The sequence below is a fragment of the Pteropus alecto genome, unplaced genomic scaffold (assembly GCF_000325575.1).
Source record: "Pteropus alecto unplaced genomic scaffold, ASM32557v1 scaffold5, whole genome shotgun sequence".
In the NCBI taxonomy this organism is placed as follows: domain Eukaryota; kingdom Metazoa; phylum Chordata; class Mammalia; order Chiroptera; family Pteropodidae; genus Pteropus; species Pteropus alecto.
In genome coordinates this window covers 505,098-525,391 of record NW_006441953.1, presented here as the reverse complement: position 1 = coordinate 525,391, position 20,294 = coordinate 505,098, and the positions used below count along the sequence as shown (strand labels likewise).

The following is a 20,294-nucleotide window of genomic DNA, read 5'->3' as shown; positions in this document are numbered from 1 at the left end:
TAGAGTGTTATTAATTTCAAAACAAGATTTCTTATTGCTCACAGACTGCCATAGGTTGTGTTTCTCTTTACGAAGCAGAGAAAGTGACAATAAATCCAACTGAATGTTGATATAAACTATGAGGTTTCCAGCCTCAGAGGTGTAACTAGAAGAACGATGAACGAGGTTGTTATGGAAGAAATTTCTGGAATTCAAGCATTGTCATTATGAGTTGGTTTATCTTTATTACTCTGAGTTTTACACAGAGTATTACAACAAATTATACAGTTTACAAAAGTCTTTTATGATAGGCTTAAAATGTATCTTTTCTATACTTTAGCTCAAACGGGAAAAATAAAAATAAAGTTCCCTCTTTTAAAAATTCAGGACTAGACCAAGAAAGCAAACAAAAAATACTAAGACAAACAAACAGAAACAACCTCTAAATATAAGTTGGCTTTCTGTTTAATTTCATGTAAAGCTTCTATTAACAGGCACCCTTCCCCCTCCCTGTGCTTATTCTATTCTTCGTCTGAGCCTCATCTTCACAAGTTTTGCACTTAATATTTATAAAGCAGTTTAAAAATTCACTTATTCTGCCTTTATCGTTTGAAGAGAAAGCTTTTGTTATTGTATCATATTTGATAATTAATATATTATACAATAAAAATATGAGTGGGCTCTTTACGCAGGCTGCTTCAGTTCATCGTTAGTGTGAGTGGATAAGGTGAAGTCTGAGATTTGCCTTGCAAATAAAACCAGACTGAGTGGGAAGATCCTACAGACCAGGACAATTTAAATCATAACGATAATACAATTGTTGTTATTTTTTTAAAAGGGGCCTTTAATTGGAGGCAATACTATGTCAATGTAATAAAAAATAAAAAAAAATTAAAAAATTACTATTCCCAGCCTAGCCATAGTAGGACCATTTCCTTAACTTGTATAAGGTAAGAATCACCTCAGTCACCTGTGAATGGATTGCCAGTGCCATCCCTGGAGATTCAAAATCAGATCTGAGGAGAGTTCTGAAATCTGTATGTTTAACAAGTAGCTCTGGGATTTGGTATGACTGGGCAAGTGAGGGAAGTCCCCATGTTTCTGCTCCAGCCCAATGTAACATTACTAAGAAATCTCCTTTTCTGCCGAACTGCAGAAAAAAATAAAATTAGGAAAGGCCACTCAAATCTGTGTTACAACCAGAGTACTAACAAAAACAATAACAATTCTAATTAAACAAATAAACAAAAAGTTACAACAGTAAAGAAATACTACAGTAAATACAGGATTCTACCATTTAAAAAAGTAAAAGCTAGCTTAACGGAAAGAAGTGTAAGAAAGGATCAGACGCAAATCATAGAGATGAGGACAAAAACTGCAAAACAGTCTGGGAGAACCAAGCAACACACACGTTCAAGACAGTCTGTGCAGCCAAACTGATCCTAGAAGAAGCCTGGGAGGCACGGAGCCGCCCAACCGCACCGCATTCTTCTGTGTGTTAACCTACACTCGGTTTTTGTTATTTGTTGGCAACAGTGGTAAAATCGCTTATGCCCAAACCAAATTCCACATATATCAATATCTTTCCCCAAACTATTGAACAATAGCTTTTGAGATAATGTGTGTAATGGAAACATATATTTTAGAAGTAAAGGACATGAGCACAGGTATGCTCACGGCTGCAGAAATGTAAGTTAAATTAGCCTTTCTAAGAGAATATTTAAATAGGGATACTTTCTAACTCAGTGATTTCCTTGTAAGTATCACTGAGGCTGCTGCTGGCACCACTGCCACTGCCCACGTGGGGAACTGGCTGTCACCTTTCTCTGCATATGAATTCTGCATCGCCCCACTTCTTCGGCACTCTATCTTTCTATTCGAAGTCTGGGGGAGCCTGTACATTGGCTGTAAGGGAGGCTGGGAAGTCAAATATCTGGCATATCTTCCAGCTTCTGTAGTTGGGGTGGGGGGGGGCATTCTAATCATATTAATAGGATTCAGATGTTAAAAAGGAAAAGGAAATATCCTTCAAATATGTTAATTTTATAGAGTAAAAATTGGAATTTTATTAGGTAACTTGTTAATTAAATTATGATATAACCATATACCCAATAGGATGGGACTCATGTACTAGGTATTGAAATCTGTTTTTCATAGACAAGTTAGTGATTTGAGAAATTCTTCTATTTCTTATTATAATATCTTTATTTACTTTACTACATATTACAAAGAAAAAAGACTAGAATGGTACACACCAAAATGTTATCTGCATTTATCTCTGGTTTATGCAATTATAAGTAATCTTTATTTTCCTTTTTATACCTTTCCATATTTTCCAAATATTCCTTGATGATAAAAAAGTAATAAATGTGGTTTTTTTGAAGTCTAGTTCATCTGAACTTTCAACAAAGGATAAGTTGTAGCACAAAGCTAAAAAAAAAAAAAAAAGAATCAGATAAACATGAACATAATCCTGCCAGATATTTTTATAAAATGGCAGCTTGAATAAATTAATGCATAATAAAAGTTATATGGTTCTTTCATTGCATATGTATTGTAAACTATTATTCTGATTGATTATTCTTGATGAATTCATATTTTTTCAATTGCTCTCATAAGTAAGGACATTTAGAACCCAGTTGTTTAAACTTGGAGTTAATCCTCCAAGTTTAATCCTCCAAGTTTAAACAACTGGGTTCTAAATGTCCTTACTTGCTCGTTAATCCTCAGAATCTAATAAATAGGATATAACCTCTCCATTTTGCTAAGGGGTAAACTTGAAAAGATACTTAACTTGTTCAAAGTCTCACCCCTATTAAGCTGTGGAATCCAAATGCAAACCCATGTCAGTATGGGGTTTAGCAGGGCCAGGCCAGCCTAAGGCTTTAAATGCTAGAACGTCCAGTCAACCAGTTAAGGATCAAAAGTAGAGAGGACCAAGTGAAAATACCAAGCTCTACAGTCAAGGTGGATGGCGACTGTAGCAGAACCTCGAGTTCAGCATTGGATGAAGACAGGAGGAAAGGAAGGCACGTCAACGACAATCAAGGAGACTTCCTTGACCACTGCAAGGACATCCAAGAGCTCTTGCCACTGTCTCCGTGGGCTGGTGTAGAGGTGGCTTGAAGTGCATGGGGAGGTCAGGCCAGCTAGGGACCAGACACAGGACAGAGTTCATCACAGTCTCTACCAAAGCAGGGTTTGTTTTGTTTTGCTTTGTTTTGTTTTGTTTGCAGTCCAGCTGCAGTCTGTGGAGGGATTTAAACTTGTAGTAAAGATCCAGGCACCTAGGCTGAGCTATAGAAAGAAAGATGAATGTGTCTTGGAGCCAGACGCCTGGATCGAACTCCTGCTTTATCACTATGGCCTTGTGCTCAGTTTCCTTGTCTTTAAAAAGCAAGGTTAATATCTCAGAGTTATTGTGAAGATTCGATGACTTAATATACATATAAAGCAGTTGGAACTGTGCCCAGCACAAACTTAGCAGCCTGTACGACTTGTTCTAAAGTATGGCCTTTTCAGTCTAATAAAGACCAGCCACACACACAAAGGGAATGAGTGAGAGAGGATATAGTCTAAAGCTTATGAAGTCACCAAGAGGCTAAATTCCCTCCAAGTTTTCTCAACACCAGGTGTGGTCACAACAGACTATTTTAGGATCCCACTCACCAATACACTGCCAGCCACGCGCCTACAGTTTCAGGGATTTGGCAGGAAAGAGCCCACAGGTGGCAGACATTTAGAACTCTTCACTGGGTAGTCCAGAAATTGACAGATTCTTCAAACAATAAACCAGTCATCTTAACTTTGATTTAAGGCAGGATTCTAGAATGCGTTATTAAAGTAATTATTAACAATCAGATGGAAAGAAGCGAGCACTAGGGGCTAGCCTACATTCATTACTGTTCATTCACAACAGACGAAGCATTTATTTCTTTGATTGGTTCCCTAAACCCTAAATTTAGTAAAGAAATATGATAACTGACTTCGAATATTTTAAACACTGTTGTGTGCATGTGTAAACATTACATTAGTTCAGCATGACCCTAACATCCAAGGGATCAAAGCTTCTGAAAAAGAGATCTCAGTTAATAATAAGAAAACTTTCTAACGGTCTAAACCAGAGGCTGCAAACTGCCTACCAATGGGTCAAATTTAACCCTTGGGTAATTGGTTCACAAATAGCCATACTACTTGCAGCCCTCCATGCTGTCCTTTCACAATTTGTGCAATTATGCAAAACAGCCCAAGGAACTTTCACATTAAAATCCAGATTTCTGTCTTCTCTTGAGAAATCCAATAATGCACAGCTCGGCCTGTATTCCCTTACAGTTACGAGACGCTGGCACTGAATGGAAGCCTCTTCCTGTGGATGGGTGTGTAAAGTCTAGTCAGCTACTGTCCCCGTCTGACCCATGTCACTAGTTTATAGCACCTGCCTAGAAGGCATTTGTGCTAAGATCTCAGATAATCATAATAAATACAAAGAAATGTCCCCTTTCATCATTAAGCTTCTCTGATTCTCTAATTTCCCAAGTCTAAAAGTCACTCAACAGTCTCCATTTTGTTGTTACTGTTGTTAGTTGCATCTTTTTTCAGTAAGAATTTAGCGCCATTCTCTGCTGTATATATACGTGCTCTTTGGTGGCTCTTTGGCCAGCAGCTGCAATGCTTCTCTCTCTCAAATTTCAAAGCAGCTTTAACAATAAGGATAGGAAATTCAAGTGCTTCAGCAAGAACTTTTTGATGCTCTCCTGTGACTGATAAATGCATGTTGAAGCGAAAATTACTACAGCAGCTATCTATTTTTAAATGACCTCCGTCACATTACTTCAATACATGCTCTGATTAAATATATTGAATTTCCTAATATTCAACTACATCAAGACTTCCTCTTTGAACTTTCTAGACTTTATTGATTTTATAGTCTTGAGAAAATAGAAATCATGAAACAGTTTAATTAACATGTTAAGGCATATCATGCTATTATCATGAAAGAGGAAAAAACAATCATTTTTCTTTCATTGTAGCATTGTTCAAAATAAAATGGTGACCAAAAAAAAAAAAATACACAAAAAAGAAAACCCCTAGACAAAGTTTGTGGATACTATGTAAAGAAAATAAAACTGTCACCTAGCCTTTAGTTGCAGTAACGTGAGAGGTTACGATTCTAAATATAATGTAAATTAATCTTCTTGGTCATTAGGTATCTGACCATCTCACTCTCCTCAAAACTCAAAAACGAAAAAATTCTCAGAGAAATTCTCAGTAGAAATATGATATTAGCTAGCTTTTGTAAATGTGTCTGCTAAATATTATTAAGTAAAATACTCATTTTTGTGATTAATATATGACATGAAAATATATAATAAAGTATGAGTTGATGGAAAGCAAGCTACCTGGTGTTTGAAAAAGTGAAAAATCCACTTCTAGAATGATTTTTTGCTTAGAAATATCCAGAAGCACCTAACACTAAAGGTAACCAATTTTCTGTTTTTATTATTAAAAAAAAAATGAATTTGAATTCTACTGAAAGCTTTTAGAACACAAATATATTTTGAGCAATTTATAGGATTTCCTGATTAAGAAAAAGAATGTGCAACTTAAAGACTTCTAAATATCTGTATCGGAAATATATTTTCAGGTCCATTTTTTTTTTTTAGGCGAGGCAACCCTTGGTTGACCTCACAGATGCAAGGACCTTGTCAAGCTTACGATCACTTATTTTTTAATTTTTACGCCTACGGCACCTGGTCTTCCCCATCCAAGCACTAACCAGGCCCGACCCTGCTTAGCTTCCAAGATCAGATGGGATCGGGCTTGTTCAGGGTAGCATGGCCATAGACTCCAGATCCATTTTAAATAAATTCTACAAAAATATTTAATTTTTTCTGCAAAAAAAAAAAAATGTTTCTGGTTCAAAGGCATTGCTAACATGGCTATTCTTCTGTAAGTTTAAATTATTTCAAATAAAATCAAGCAAATTTAAACACGACAACAAATTGGACCCTCACCTCCATTTTCTTCTCAATAAATGTATATGAGTTCTGTTGTATAAGATCATAAAAAAGAGCTGTCTGTCTTGTGTGGAGGGAAGGGCCTAGGAAGCAAAAGGTGGAGTCCAGAGTATGAAAAATTGAGTTAAAATTTACAAGGACAGAAATGAGTAATTACAGGCTGAAATGATGTTTGTGGACAATTACTGTGATGAGAGGATCATGGTATATTTGGAGAAAATCAGAGTTTTCTGTGCCTAGAATGTAGGTTATAATGAAATATTATGGTGCTAGGAAAAACATATCTTTGAAATTTTATGAGCCTCAGTTTAAATACTGATTCGGGTATTAGAAATAAAATATTTAAGGTAAAAAAAAATCCACATGGCAGTAGGGAATAGGAGTTGATTGATACAGTTTCAATTAAAAAAAATACTTAATTTCGTCTGTTCTATGCTCTACATTCTAAGAGAAACACTGGCAACTTGTAGAAAACAAGAGAGAAGATGTGGTATAATTTGAAGAAAGTCCTGTCTTTGAATATTTGAAGAACTTTCATATAAAAAATAAGAACAATGATGTGATCTTTCAAAGAATGGTAGAATTGTGAAAGGACATCTCCATCTAACAGAGCACCTTGTAACTGTCTTGTGATGCTTCACAAAGATGTAAATTCTTTTTCTCTAGAAATTGAGGCTGGATGGCCGCTTAGCAGAGATGCTGTGCATCAGATTTCTATGGCGGGCACTGGACTCCCTTTGGTTTTTAAGAACCCCTCAAAAGTCTAAGATTCAATTGTTTTATCATTTCAAATGTTGGCTTGCAAAAGTCAAGACAGTTCTCATTGTTTTGATTCTTCTCTTTATTCATATCAATTTTGAAATCTTTCTTTTTCTAACCTTTCCCGTTTTTATGAAAATTCTGCTTGGGTCACTTTTTTCCCTTATCCTATCTAATTTACTATTATCGGTTTCCATAATAAGAATTTATTCCCCTTAAAATATATATTCTCATTAGCTTTAAACTGCATTGCATCACTTCATTTAGATAACTACCGAAAAACTAGAAGGGGGAAAAAAATAACTCTCATAAAAAAGCAAATGAATTTTTAAAAAGTAGTAAATAACTGTTTATGACTTTAAACCAAAAAAAAGACAAAAATCACACTTTCTTAAAATTATTAGAATAACAATAGTGCAATAGAAATATATAGCTGGAGCAGAGTGCCTTAGAGGAGATGTTTTTTGCCTTCATTACTTAATTTAATCACCAGCAATCCTGTAGGGTAGAAAGCATCATCCCCTTTCATAAATGAGGAAACTGATGTTCGATGCAGTTAAATATCTTGCTAGAGGTCAAAGAACTAGGAGAATTGGCTTTGCACATATGTTTTGATTCGGAAACCTATGCTTTCTAGGTTACACAGACTCTCCTTAGCAGAAGCAAATGGCATTCACAACAGAGCTATGTTTTTTAAATATGTAAGGAAATAACAGTGAGCAGGACATTAAGTGTAAAGCTATAAAGTTTTGGCACGCAGCTTTCAGATTAAGAGGAAAAGCATTTCAAAGTTAAGTATGTAAAAATGTTGCATGGCAAGTGTGAAAATTTAGCCTGAAGCAGCTAAATGACACAGTATTACCAGGCATCTCCGAAGCCCAAAACAAATCTCTTTCAAACAACTGAAATTAACTAGTTCAAGAAGCTCAACTGCTAACATAGAATTTTTTTAAGTTGTTTAATGCTTTTTTTAACTTCACTACAGCAAATCCATGAGCCTTTTTTCAAGGAGGTATCTACTTCACACGCCAGAGCACTTGGTACAGTGTTGGCACATTAAAAAGTAACATGTGAGGCAAAATTGACTGATTGAATGTATTAATGAATTAATGAATGAGTGAATGAATGAAATTCTATAAAATTAAATGAGGTGGGCACATACAGCAAAAGATTTACTTGTACAGAACACTCCTTGCTTAAAGGATCTATGTCACATTTGTCAATTGATAGGATTTCCGGATTAATAATCCGTTTATTTTTACTGAGCATTTCCTCTGTCCCAGGTGCTGTGCTAAGTATTTCACATGGATTTTCTTCGTTATTGTTCATAAATATCTTTGAGACAATATAGCATTGAGGCTGAGAGCACAAACTCTGGAGGAGACTGCATGGTCAAGTGCTCCACACTTGCTAGCAGTGCCAGCTTGAGCAAGATACTTAAGTACTTAGAATACTCAGTATTCTAATCTTTAAAATGGGATAAAAACAGTTCTTATCTCTTAGGATATGGAGCACTTAGATCAGTGCCTGGGATAGAATAAGCAAAAAAGTGTTAACTGTTATCACTCAGATCTAGTGCCACACTACCTGGGTTCTAGTCCCCTTTCAACTCTAACAAGTAACTTAATCTCTCAGAGATGTAATTTTGTCATCTGCAAAAAGAGATGGCAATAATATATCCTGGGGTTATTTACCTATTACGTAAGTTAATATACAAGTGCTTAGAAGAGTGCTTGACTCACAAAAACACTCAACAAATGCTGACTATTATAATTCTCATTTTATAGATGAGAAAACTGAAGTTCTCAAACCCAGACAGACTGACTCCATGTCCTAATTCAATTTAGATGGTCTCAAAACAAATGTTGAAATTTTAAAGAAATTCTATCTAGCAATAATATTATACCCTAATTATTCTGGATATACCACTGGATGAGACCTATATGTTTTGGATTGCAAGCAGCCCTTTTACTAATAACTCTTTAAAATGGAGATATCTGTCTTGAAGCAACATCATAAGATGTTTAGGAATACTTCCATTTTCAATAGCAATGATACTTGACACAGGCACTCTCAGAAAATCTTAAATATGTCTCTTTCCTTCCTCACTTCTTGTATCCAAATTCTAGCTACTTCAAATCTCTTTATATCCTCCAATTTGTGATTTTCTTCTATTTTGCCCTAAAAGACTACAGGCTTACCCAGTGCCAAATATCCCGCATTGGAAAAAGCATGGGTTTTGAAGTTAGACAAACATTAGCAAATTAACATAACAAAAGATATATTAAATTAGTAATGTTCTTAATTTCTCCCCTTTAAATCATTTCAGCTTTCCTTCACCAATTTGAGGCTTGAGGTTGGTTGCTCTAGGGCAGGAAAGAACCTAGAACAAAGACGCTGTTGATTAGCTTTTATTCTCAGAGCTGATTTTATTGGCCTCTTTAAGAGTGAGAGAGGACTTGAAAGCCAGGCTGTCAGGAGAAAGAAAGATGTCTAAATTACAAAGCATCACTTTCAACACATAGAAAGGCAGGGCTGCTGTGCCAGATCACAGAACCCAGGGTGTGACATAAAGCAGGTGGAAAGCCCACCCTCTGGCCCTGGGTAAAGAGAACCATGGAAAGGTAGGCAAGATGTCTGTGTCCTGCTTTCCTATCTCAGAGGCAAAGAGGAGAGAGTATTAGATTTAGGGGAATGCCTAAAACACAGGATTTTGTTCTACACCATCCTTTGGGAGAATAGGTAGTGACAATAGAGTAAAAATGTAACACGATGTGATTAGACAGAAGGGTCTTAATTGAATTCTTCTAAGATAGATGTTCCCACATGACCCCAAGGTGGCACACAGGAGTCAGCTCACAGTATGACTTGGCTCATAGTCAGAGTCAGTGTGTCAAAGACAACATGTTCTAGGACAGAATGGATGTCACAAAGATCTTAAGGCCAATAATCAAAGAGAGGTATTTGGCCCTGACCCTGAATTTATAGAGAACAGACAACCACCTCATTGTCTAATAGGACAAGCAGTAGCCATAGTTAAACAACAAACATTTCTACAGAGACCAGAGGACAGTGTACAGCCTTGAAAATAAATCTTAGGGACTGTCTTTTTCCCTTCGCCACATGATCTCCCTCCCCAACACACCCAGACACCATGTTGGAGAGTAGCAGATTGAGAAAAAGGAAACCAGAATACTAGGATTTAGACCAAAATCCACTAAGTTGCCTAAAGATTTAAACTATTGGATTACACTAAGGTTATTAAATTAGAATAAATTGTCCCACCTACTTACTCAGTAGATTAAGTACATAAAAGAAAGATCAAATAAATGAGAAAAGACATAAACTGCATTTTCTTTTTAAATCTGTGTATGGTGTATATAAATATGTGAGCTCCTCATACTAATAGATTTTCTTTTTGAACAGCAGTCAACAGTTTTCAGAAATTTTATTAGCACAAAAGTCAGCCTTACAGAAAGGAATTAGTAGTTATTGTTGGAATGCTTATGTATCATCTAACATAAATGTTGAGGACACTGAGATTTGAGGTAATAATAATAAACATACATCAAATTTTAACTACAGTAGTCCCCTCTTATCTGCAAGAGATATGACCTAAGACACCCAGTGGATGCCGAAAACCGCAGAAGGTACCAAACCTTAATTCACTTCTTCAGCTCTGCCAGAAGTGTAGCAGCAGCTGCTTCATCAGCAGACACAGCCTCTTCAGTAATTTTTATATTTTTCAGTCAAAACCTATTCCTTACTCACAGAAAATGGCCGGGCATTGCTCCTTTCAGGGGATCCCTTGCCAACATCTTCCTATAGGCTCAATACTTGCTGGCGCAGCCCATTGCCGTCAGTTGGAACACATTTTCTGTTCGTGTCTTCTACCCACAAAGTTAATGCCTTTTCCATATTGACTAAGCACTTATAACTCACTGAGGCCCTAACTTTTGCAGTTTGAGTTGCAACAGCAAAACCAGCATAATGTTTTTTATCTTCTATATGATTTCATGGATGGAAGATTCATTCTTACTGTAGATTTTAGCGACCTCACCATACAATTTTTTATCTTTCCTTATCAAGTTGAGAACTTTCACCGTTTCACTTGAAGGAAGCACTTACGTCTTCTCTTTGGCATATCCAAATTGCCAGCATCACTACGCCTGCACCTTAGGGCCATTATTAAGTAAAATAAGGTTACTTGAACACAAGCATTGAGATGACTAACAGACAGGGAGCTTATATAGCATGGATAGCTGGACAAAGGGATGAGTCACATCTCGGGTGGGATGGAGCAGGACACTGCTAGATTTCATCATGCTACTCAGAATAATGAGTAATTTAAAACTTATGAATAGTTTATTTCTGGAATTTTTTATTTAATATTTTCAGACTGCAGTAACTGATATTGTGAAAAGTGAACCTGTGGATAAAAGGGGTCCTACTGTAGTATACTTGCAATAAAAATACTAATAATGATAATATTAATGGCAGTTTCACTTAATGATGTTGCTCATAATTTTATCATAATTCAGACCTTAAGTACATACATTCTTAACATTCTGTGTGAAGAAATGGGACATGTGCTGCATACCCAAGTACCATGCTGGTCTAGAAGAAGAGCACCGAGGCCATTGTTCAAGCTGTGATCTGAATCAGCTGCTCTTTGCATGGAACATCTTTTTTGCTTGTGAGATCAACTGATAGTCTTGATTGCAGTTATTCAGACTTGGGTGTTTGGCAGATATTTCTCGAAAATGAACAATGTAAGCCTGTTACTTTAAGGAAAACAACTGATAGTATTTGCTGCCAATAATTGAATTTGCGCTTTCAACAAATTTTAGAGCATTTGACAAAATCTAGCACCTATTTATGATAAAAACTCTCAGCAAAGTGGGAATAGAGGGAATATACTTTAACATAATAAAGGCCATATATGACAAACATACAGGTAACATCATATTCAATGCGAAAAGGCAAAGGCATTTTCCTTAAGATCAAGAACAAGACAAAGATGCCCACTTTTACCACTTCTATTCAACATAGTATTGGAAATCTTAGCTACAGCAATCAAACAAGAAAGAGAAATAAAAGGCATCCAAATTGGAAATGAAGAAGTAAAACTGGCATTATTCACAGATGACATGGTACCATATAGAGAGAACTCTAAAGATTCTACCAGAAAACCGTTAGAACTGACAAATTCTGTCAAGTAGCAAGATACAAAATTAATACTCAGAAGTCGGTTGCATTTTTACACACCAATGATGAACTATCAAAAAGAAAAATTAAGAAAATAATTCCATTTACAATTGCATCAAAAATAATAAAATATTTAAGAATCAAATTAACCAAAGAGGTAAAAGACCTGTTGCTGGAAAATTATGCTGGTGAAAAAAGAAATTGAAGAAGATACAAATAAATAGAGGTGTATACCATGCTCTTAGGTAGAAAGACTCAACATCGTTAAAATGGTCATACCAGCCAAAGAAATCTATAGGTTCAATGCAATTCCTATCAAAATACCAATGGCATTTTTCAGGGGACTAGAACAAATGATCCTAAAATTTATATGGAACCATAAAAGACCCCAAATAGCCATGGTAAGCTTAAGAAAGAAGAACAAAGTTGGAGGTATCACACTACCTGATATCAAACTATACTATAAGGCTTATAGTAATTAAAATGGCATGGTACTGGCAAAAAAAAAAAAAGACACATAGATCAATGGAACAGAATTGAGAACCCAGAAATAAATCCACATCTATATATACAGTCATTTAATCTATGACAAAAGAGTCGAGAATATACAATGGAGTAAAGACAGTCTCTTCAACAAATGGTGCTGGGAAAACTGAACAGATACATGCAAAAATATGAAACTGGACAATATTCTTATACCATATACAAAAATAAGATCAAAATGGATTAAAGACTTAAATTTAAGACCCAAATCATAAAACTTCTAGAAGAAAACATAGGCAGTAAACTCTTTGATATTGCTGTTAGTAATTTTTTTCTGATCTCCTTAGACAAGGGAAACAAAAGAAAAAATAAACAAATGGGACTACATCAAACTAAAAAAATTTTTGCACAGCAAAGGAAACCATCAACAATACAAAAAGACAACTTACTGAATGAGAAAAGACATTTGCCTACGATACATCTAGCAAGAGATTTATGTACAAAATTTATAAAGAACTCGTACAACTTGACACCAAAAAAATACAAAAAAATTAATTGAAAAATGAGCAGAAGATCTGAATAGATATTACTCCAAAGAGGACATATAGATAGCCAATAGACATATGAAATGATGCTCAAGGTCACTAATCTTCAGAGGAATGCAAATTAGAACCACAATGAGATATCACCTCACACCTGTCAGATTGCTATTATCAGTAAATCAAAAAACAACAAATGTCGGCAAGGATGTGAAGAAAAGGGAACCCTCGTACACTGTTGGTGGGATTGCAAAATGATACAGCCACTATGGAAAACAGTTTGGAGGTTCCTCAAGAAATTTAAAATAGAACTACATTTTGACCCAGCAATTGCACTTCTGGCTATTTATTCAAAGAAGACCAAACACTAATTTGTAAAGATCTATGCATCCCTATGTTCATGGCAGCATTATTTACAATAGCCAAGATACGGAAGCAACCTGAGTGGTCATCAAAAGATGCGTGGATAAAGAAGTTATGCTACCTATATACAAAAGAATATTACTCAACTAAAAAAATAAAATAAAATCTTATCATTTAAAATAACATGGATGGACCTAGAGGTTATTATGGTGAGTAAAGTAAGTCAGACAGAGAAAAATAACTACCATGCATGCGATTTCACTTATATGCAGAATCTAAGAAACAAAAGAAATGAATGAACAGAATGAAAACAGACTCACAGATACAGAGAACAATCTGGTGATTGACAGAGGGGAAGGAGCTTAGGGGACTAGGTGAAAAAGGTGAAGGGATGAAGAAGTACAAGTTTGTAGTTACAAAACAGTCATGAGGATTTAGAGTATAGCATAGGGAATGTAGTCAATATTACTGTAATGGCTATGTGTAGTGCCAGATGGGTACTAGAGTAATCAAGGGGATCACTTCATAAATTATATAAACATCAAACCAAAAAAAAAAATTAGAAGTTTGAAAATCTCATATGGAGGTTGACAGTGTTGCAATACTGAAAGACTTTTCCCATCATCAGAAAATTAATATCTGTGGTGATATTATTGAATGTGATCTCATCATATTACATAATAAAACGTGTTAACATTTGGAAAATATGGGTAACTCAACCAACCAATATTCCAAATAACCAGTGTATGATGTTGTAAAACCAAGCCTGATTAAAACATTCAGTACATTGCAAAACAGACAGAAGGATGAAAATGTAATAGTGCACAAAAAGTTTATTGCTATGGCTTTAGATTCCACATAAGAAACTACCACTTGCTTAGTTGTGGTATAAGACCAAAGAAGATTACATATAATGACCTTTTCAGGGCTATTAAAATATCCTTTTCAAACTACATGTCTGTACACACTTCAATCAAAATAACATATTGAATTCAGAAGCAGATATGAAAATGCAGTTGTCCTGTATTAAGTACGAGAAATTTCAAAAATGTAAAACATAACTCTTTTTACTATATTTTTTTATTTTAGAAAAGACGAACACTTGCAGTAAAAATGTTATTTACATTAACACATAACTGATTTATTATTATAGAATTTTAAATGAGTTAATATTTCTGGTTTCTCGGCTTTAATTTCTAAAATGGTAGATATTGATAGATATAAGCCATATAAACAAAAACTTCTGGGGAAACAAAATAATTTTTAAAAGTATAAAGTAGGCCTGAGACAAAAAAGTTTGAAATGGCTGACTTAGATGTCACCAGTTATTCAGATATTCATAAAATATTCACTCAAGATACAACCAGCGACCACATTTTGAAATCTGAACTCTCTTCCCATCACCTTTTCTTGAATGGTATTTCCTCTCGTGCCAAGACCTTTGTCTTTTTGTGGTGATCTCCCTCTAAAGGCACAATTGTAGTTGTTAGGACTAAAAAGTTCCTTTAAAACACACAATGTCAACTCAGTTTTTTTTTACCAGGCAAGATTAGAGTTAGAAATAACTTTGGGAGGTAGAATGAAAAAAAAGAAGAAAGAATTCACAGGTCAAAATGGTTGGTCTCTCAAATTACGTGCTTCATATAAATTGTCCTTAAAATCATTCGTGGGTACGAATAAAATATAATAAAACTTACAATCTAATATACTGGAGAGTTTGTCCACATTGAAAAAAAAAAGGAAGCAAAGAGCCCCTCCCCTCCACAGTCTGTCCCATGCTCTCTAAGCACATTGGCCACCCAGAGATGATTCATCCCACGGGACTTCGAAAATTCCTGAGGCTCACTCTCTGGCCCTTCCCAGTTTTAGAGGGTGGCCTTACGTGCTGCAGAGCTAATGAATGTCACACCTAAAGCTGCAGCAGGCAGAGCTCTAGAATTAAGCTGTAGCAATTATTCAAGGGGTTTTCTGGCATTCTTTCAAAATGGACAACTTAGAAAACCAGTCTTTTACTGCAGGCCAGAATATATTTCTCAAGTGAACGTTTCAGACCTTTGCCAAGATACAAATACTTTCTTATGTAAATAGATGTATACCTCACAAGTGTGATTTCAAAAACAATCCAGGCCAAAATAAGCTAGATTCACCTGAAATAGATAGCTGAGGCAGCGAGGAATTGATCTGGGGTTTTGTTTTTGTGAGGCACTAAGAGATAATTCAAAATATCTGGAAAGTGGCTTAATTTTTTAATTAATTTATGTGTGCTGAAATTTTAAGATGCTGTCCTTTCTACCCAGATCCTCAATGAAAAGAAATTTACTGAAAATTTTTGAGTTTGTGGGGGGAGACACAAAACCATAGAGTGAGAGATGAGAAGAAGCTCTCACAATGTTCCATGAGCCGGCATGAAAAGCAGCAAATTCTCTTCCACTACATTTATAAGTCATTCAGGCCATATCTTTTAAACGAAATACGTATTTTCTCCCCTTTTTCTTTACATTGGGTTATGTAACTATCAACTGAAATTTTTGATGGATGGGTGTTTGGGCTATCTCAAACAAATTGTTCAGTCTTATGACTCAGTTATCACAGGAGTTCTAAGCTCCAAGCTGACTGCAGCATTACATCTATTATTAAAGAGGATTTTTTAAAAACAAATTTCTTTGTTAGAAGTTTTATTACCAGAAGTTAAAATCAAATCAGGAAGCATTCTGGATCATGGGACAAAAACACAATTAAATATTAACTTAATTTGTGTTAAAAACATAGCAACTGGTTATGAAGACCATGCAAGAATGAATAAAAGGCACATAAAAGAATAAGTAAAACAGTTAAGATAAATAAGTATACCTCCAAGAGATTAAAACTATTTTATATTTATTTATAGATTTTTAAAAAACTATGCTTGGAGGGGTGGAAAACAAAGGAATTATATATATAAAATGTCGAATACTTAGAATGGTGAACATTTGGATTTTCTTAATCTTTTCTCTTTTTTCCAAGTTTTTGTCACAGTGTTGGAATTATTTCCAAATTTAAAAGAAGTAAAAGTAATAAGTCTGAAAAATATGCACTTTAAAACAAGTAGCTAAAGAGTGATTGAGGTTAAGAGGGAAGGTTGCCCTGTAGGACAGTAGCTGGTAGTGGCAGAAACAGAGCAGCTCTGGGTTGAGCCTCAGGTGCCCAATGCAGGGACAATGACCACTTACCCCTCCATCCTTGAATCTCTAGAAACAAGCCTCCATTGGACTCTAGGTGGCTCATTCCTGACTCATTCTCTCCAAGGACACAAGGAATCTTTGGAGTGGAAAAGGGACAAGGATCATTGCTCATTCTGAAATCTCATCACCTTTTAAAAGCCTAAACTCAGGTTGGCCTTGGGCCTGACTTCCATCCTACCTCAGCTCTACCACCTCAGCCACCAAAGAGCATCTCCCCTTCCACTTGCTGGAGCTAATTAAATGAACTCCCTCCCCCCACCCCCAATTACATCAGCCAACAATTTATATGACAATGTGGCACCAAAAGTTTAAAAGTTTAAAAAACATAAACACCTGTGTTTTAATCCAAGAAAGGAAAGGAAGAGAGGATTAAAACACAGTTCCCAGCTTTCACAATTATACCTAAGGCTGGTCCCGTTCACCATCCTATGCAGGGTGTTTGAAATGGACAGAAGAAAGTCGTGTGCTGTGACATTCTTATCCTGTTCAGCCAGACATACACAGCAGTCCTAGTTCGGGCCTAAACTATGTGGACCTTAAGATTGGGACATGTCTAGCCAGGCATGTCTAGAGAAAAGATAGAGCAAATCCACCGCAGCAGGATTTGCATGAACGCACAGGAACATAACTGATCCTAAAAGATACTCAGGAACACAGATTTGACCCAGTATAGATGCCATAATCTCGGAGGAAAGAGAAATTATTAGTAGCAGAATACAACTTTGGGGGTCTAAGACTACTCTCCATCAATGAACTCATGATTGAGTCCTAGGTTATAAAATGCTGAAAGAATACATAACCTGCCCCCCGCCCCAAAACAAAACGGAACAAAACTTAGAGGCACAGGGCAGCAGTGCTGTAAGGCCTTTTGCCTGAGAGCAAAATAGGGTTATCCCCATTTAGACAGGTGAGCCCATGTGTTCTGTGTAAACAGGAGCACAGGCATCTGTCAAATACCGTTACTCCCTAGGTGCCAGTGACGTAACATGGAAAAACAGCTCCAGCACAGCCTGCCCTCAGCAAACATGAACATGGGATCTAGCAACACGGGGTCCAGCAGCCACAGCTGCAGGAAAGAAGTTCTCTTTACCTCATTGAAACACAGAACATAAAGAGACCATCGCAAGATCTTGCAGTGTTAGAAATCAGCATGACATGGGAACTGCGGAATATCTTCAATTAGGTTCAGTGTTGTCACTCTAGGAATCAGTGTGAAATGGCAGTGGTACAAGTGCATGAAAAACCTTTTATTTCCTCTTTTCTCCACCACTCATGTTACACACATACACACACTCACACACATGCGCGCACACACACACAGAAGCATGCACACACGTAATCCATTCATTCTCCAATTTTTAAAATACCTACTAGTAAGAAGTTCTATGCTCAGGATTCAGTGGTGGTGAAGACTTACGTGACTCCTGACTACATGTCCCTTAACAGCCATGTCATCACATCAGCTCGCTCCCTGACCATCACGGGGTTGGCTTCTGCCTCAACTGAGCCCATCAGAATATTATACCTCCAGGGCCACGGTTAACAGATCCAGAGGAGAACCCCTGATCCACACTGAGCCAGCAAGGCCCTTGCCTGGCAATTCCAGAACTGAGAAAGTTGGTGGTAACTTTGGGGTGCTTGGATTACAAAATACCAAGACTAGAAACTATTAACAAGTGGCTTGGAGAAGAAGAGAAAGCCAGTCTGAAGATGAGAATAAAGCAGATGCCAAAGAGTGAAAAGGGAGAGACAGACTCCTGGCAGGACTGGATTCCCTAACTCCCCTTGCTCTTGACACCATGGTAGTCCTGCCACTGTATTTCATCAGCCAATCCAGGGGAAACGACACTGGGTTTCTGTCACTTGCAACCAAAAGAGTCCCGACACATTGACCCCCACACACACTGTAAATGATGACAGTAAGTGAACAGGAGTCTCACAAGACTTGTTGGGAATTGAAATTCTCAGCAAGAGGCACTGCAGGAAGTTAAGAGTAAGAGAAAAAAGAAGAAATGGCAGTAGAGCTGTTATAGCTAAAAATGAGAGTATTGGAGAGCTTAGATAAACATGCTATAGACGTGTCTAGAAACACTGGAGTGAGGGGAGATCTTGCAAAGACTAGAGCTAATAAAATGATTTGTTATTATTGACAATATTCAGTGTTTATCTCCTGACTCACATGGCTTGTAGAATCGGAGGTTAGAAAAATAGGAAACATAGCAACATTGCTTTTCACAGTTTATGAAATTTCTATTTGTAACGCATTAGAGCACAATTTTGTTACAAAGAATATTTATTTGCCGAAGATTTATTCAGAAAAGCATTGTTTCTTTCTAACTGATATTTTCAGTCAACTAGATAGAGCTTCCCCTCTTCCTTCCTGTCTTTCTAAGAGACATCTCTCTTCAATTTAATTCTCTTGTCATTTTTCACCTCTAACACAGTATCACAGTTTGATGAAGGCTAGTGGCTAGCAGCTCTCGGAAAGATCACAAACTCATGACCAAAATGGTGTCGGGTTCAGACAATCAAAGGTTCTTTCCCTCCATTTTCAGTTTAATGTTTTCCCATCTGTTAGAACTCTCAACCAGACTCAGCTGCTTTTCCTGACACCTGTCATGTTTATTTAGAACTTGTTTTTTCCAGAATCATTTCGGCACAATAAAAATACCAGATCTGGTTTCCATGGACTTTTCGGAGAAGGCAATAAATAGTACAAGAGAAACAAAAGAGTCGGGGGGTGAAGGGCTGCTAGGCATACAAAGCAATGCCAATAAATAGTACAAGAGAAACAAAAGAGTCGGGGGTGGGGGGCTGATAGGCATACAAAGCAATGTGAAGCAATTATCAGATCATGTGTACGATGTTTTCTGGCAGCAAGCAGGTACGAAAAATTATTTTACTAATTTTGGCTTTATAAGACAGTTCCATGAAATTAAAAGTAACTCCTATTTTTGTGCGAAAGCCAATGTTTGTAATTAAGTAACACACCTTGTACCTTATTCCATAATGAAAAGTAAACATGTTGCTTATGTGTGTAAAGCATAACTATTTATGCACACACCCATGTTTTCCTTTCTCAAACACAGCAAACAGCATGCTATTTTATATATGCATGCTATGCCCAGGGAGTTTGCTGGTATCTTACATATTTGTTTCCGTTTAACTCTCCTGTCATCTTTCAACTAAATAGGGGTTATTAATAATTCGAGATTATAGTTTGGTAGTCTTTTTAATTTTGATGAGAAATTTAACTGTGGAAACAGTAATCGGATTGAAAGAAACAACATTTTCCATTTAATTTTTGTTATTGTTGGAGGAAAACACGAACACTGCTTTATGACCAGAGTTTAGGTTTTAATGAACAGAGTGCAAGTTTCAGTACCTTGTCCATCCTAACAGAAATTCATCTGTTCAGAAAGTGATTAAAATCCAAGAAAGCCCAAGGGTTTCTGTGGCGTAAACATGGCTTGGGCTGCAGAGCTCTTGGCTCTGGGAATCAGCCAAACCTTAGAGAGTGCTGGTAGAAACCCCACTTGGTATCTCCCTCTAGACCCGAAGGGAGAAGTGGTAAACAAACCCATCAATCACTGGCAACGGGGTAGTGCTGGGTGCCATAAGTTTCAGGCACCAATATAGAAAGAAACTGATAAATTGCCATCCATCACATATACAGGTTCTCCTGTAGCTGTGGACTTGCTGAAAGTATAGAATACAGAATACTC

General features: G+C 36.5%; 1 pseudogene; it reads right to left on the bottom strand.

The window, feature by feature from the left end:
* Positions 1-5,717: 5,717 nt before the first annotated feature.
* LOC112485685 lies at positions 5,718-5,825 on the bottom strand (annotated as a pseudogene).
* Between the last annotated feature and the right edge of the window lie 14,469 nt (positions 5,826-20,294).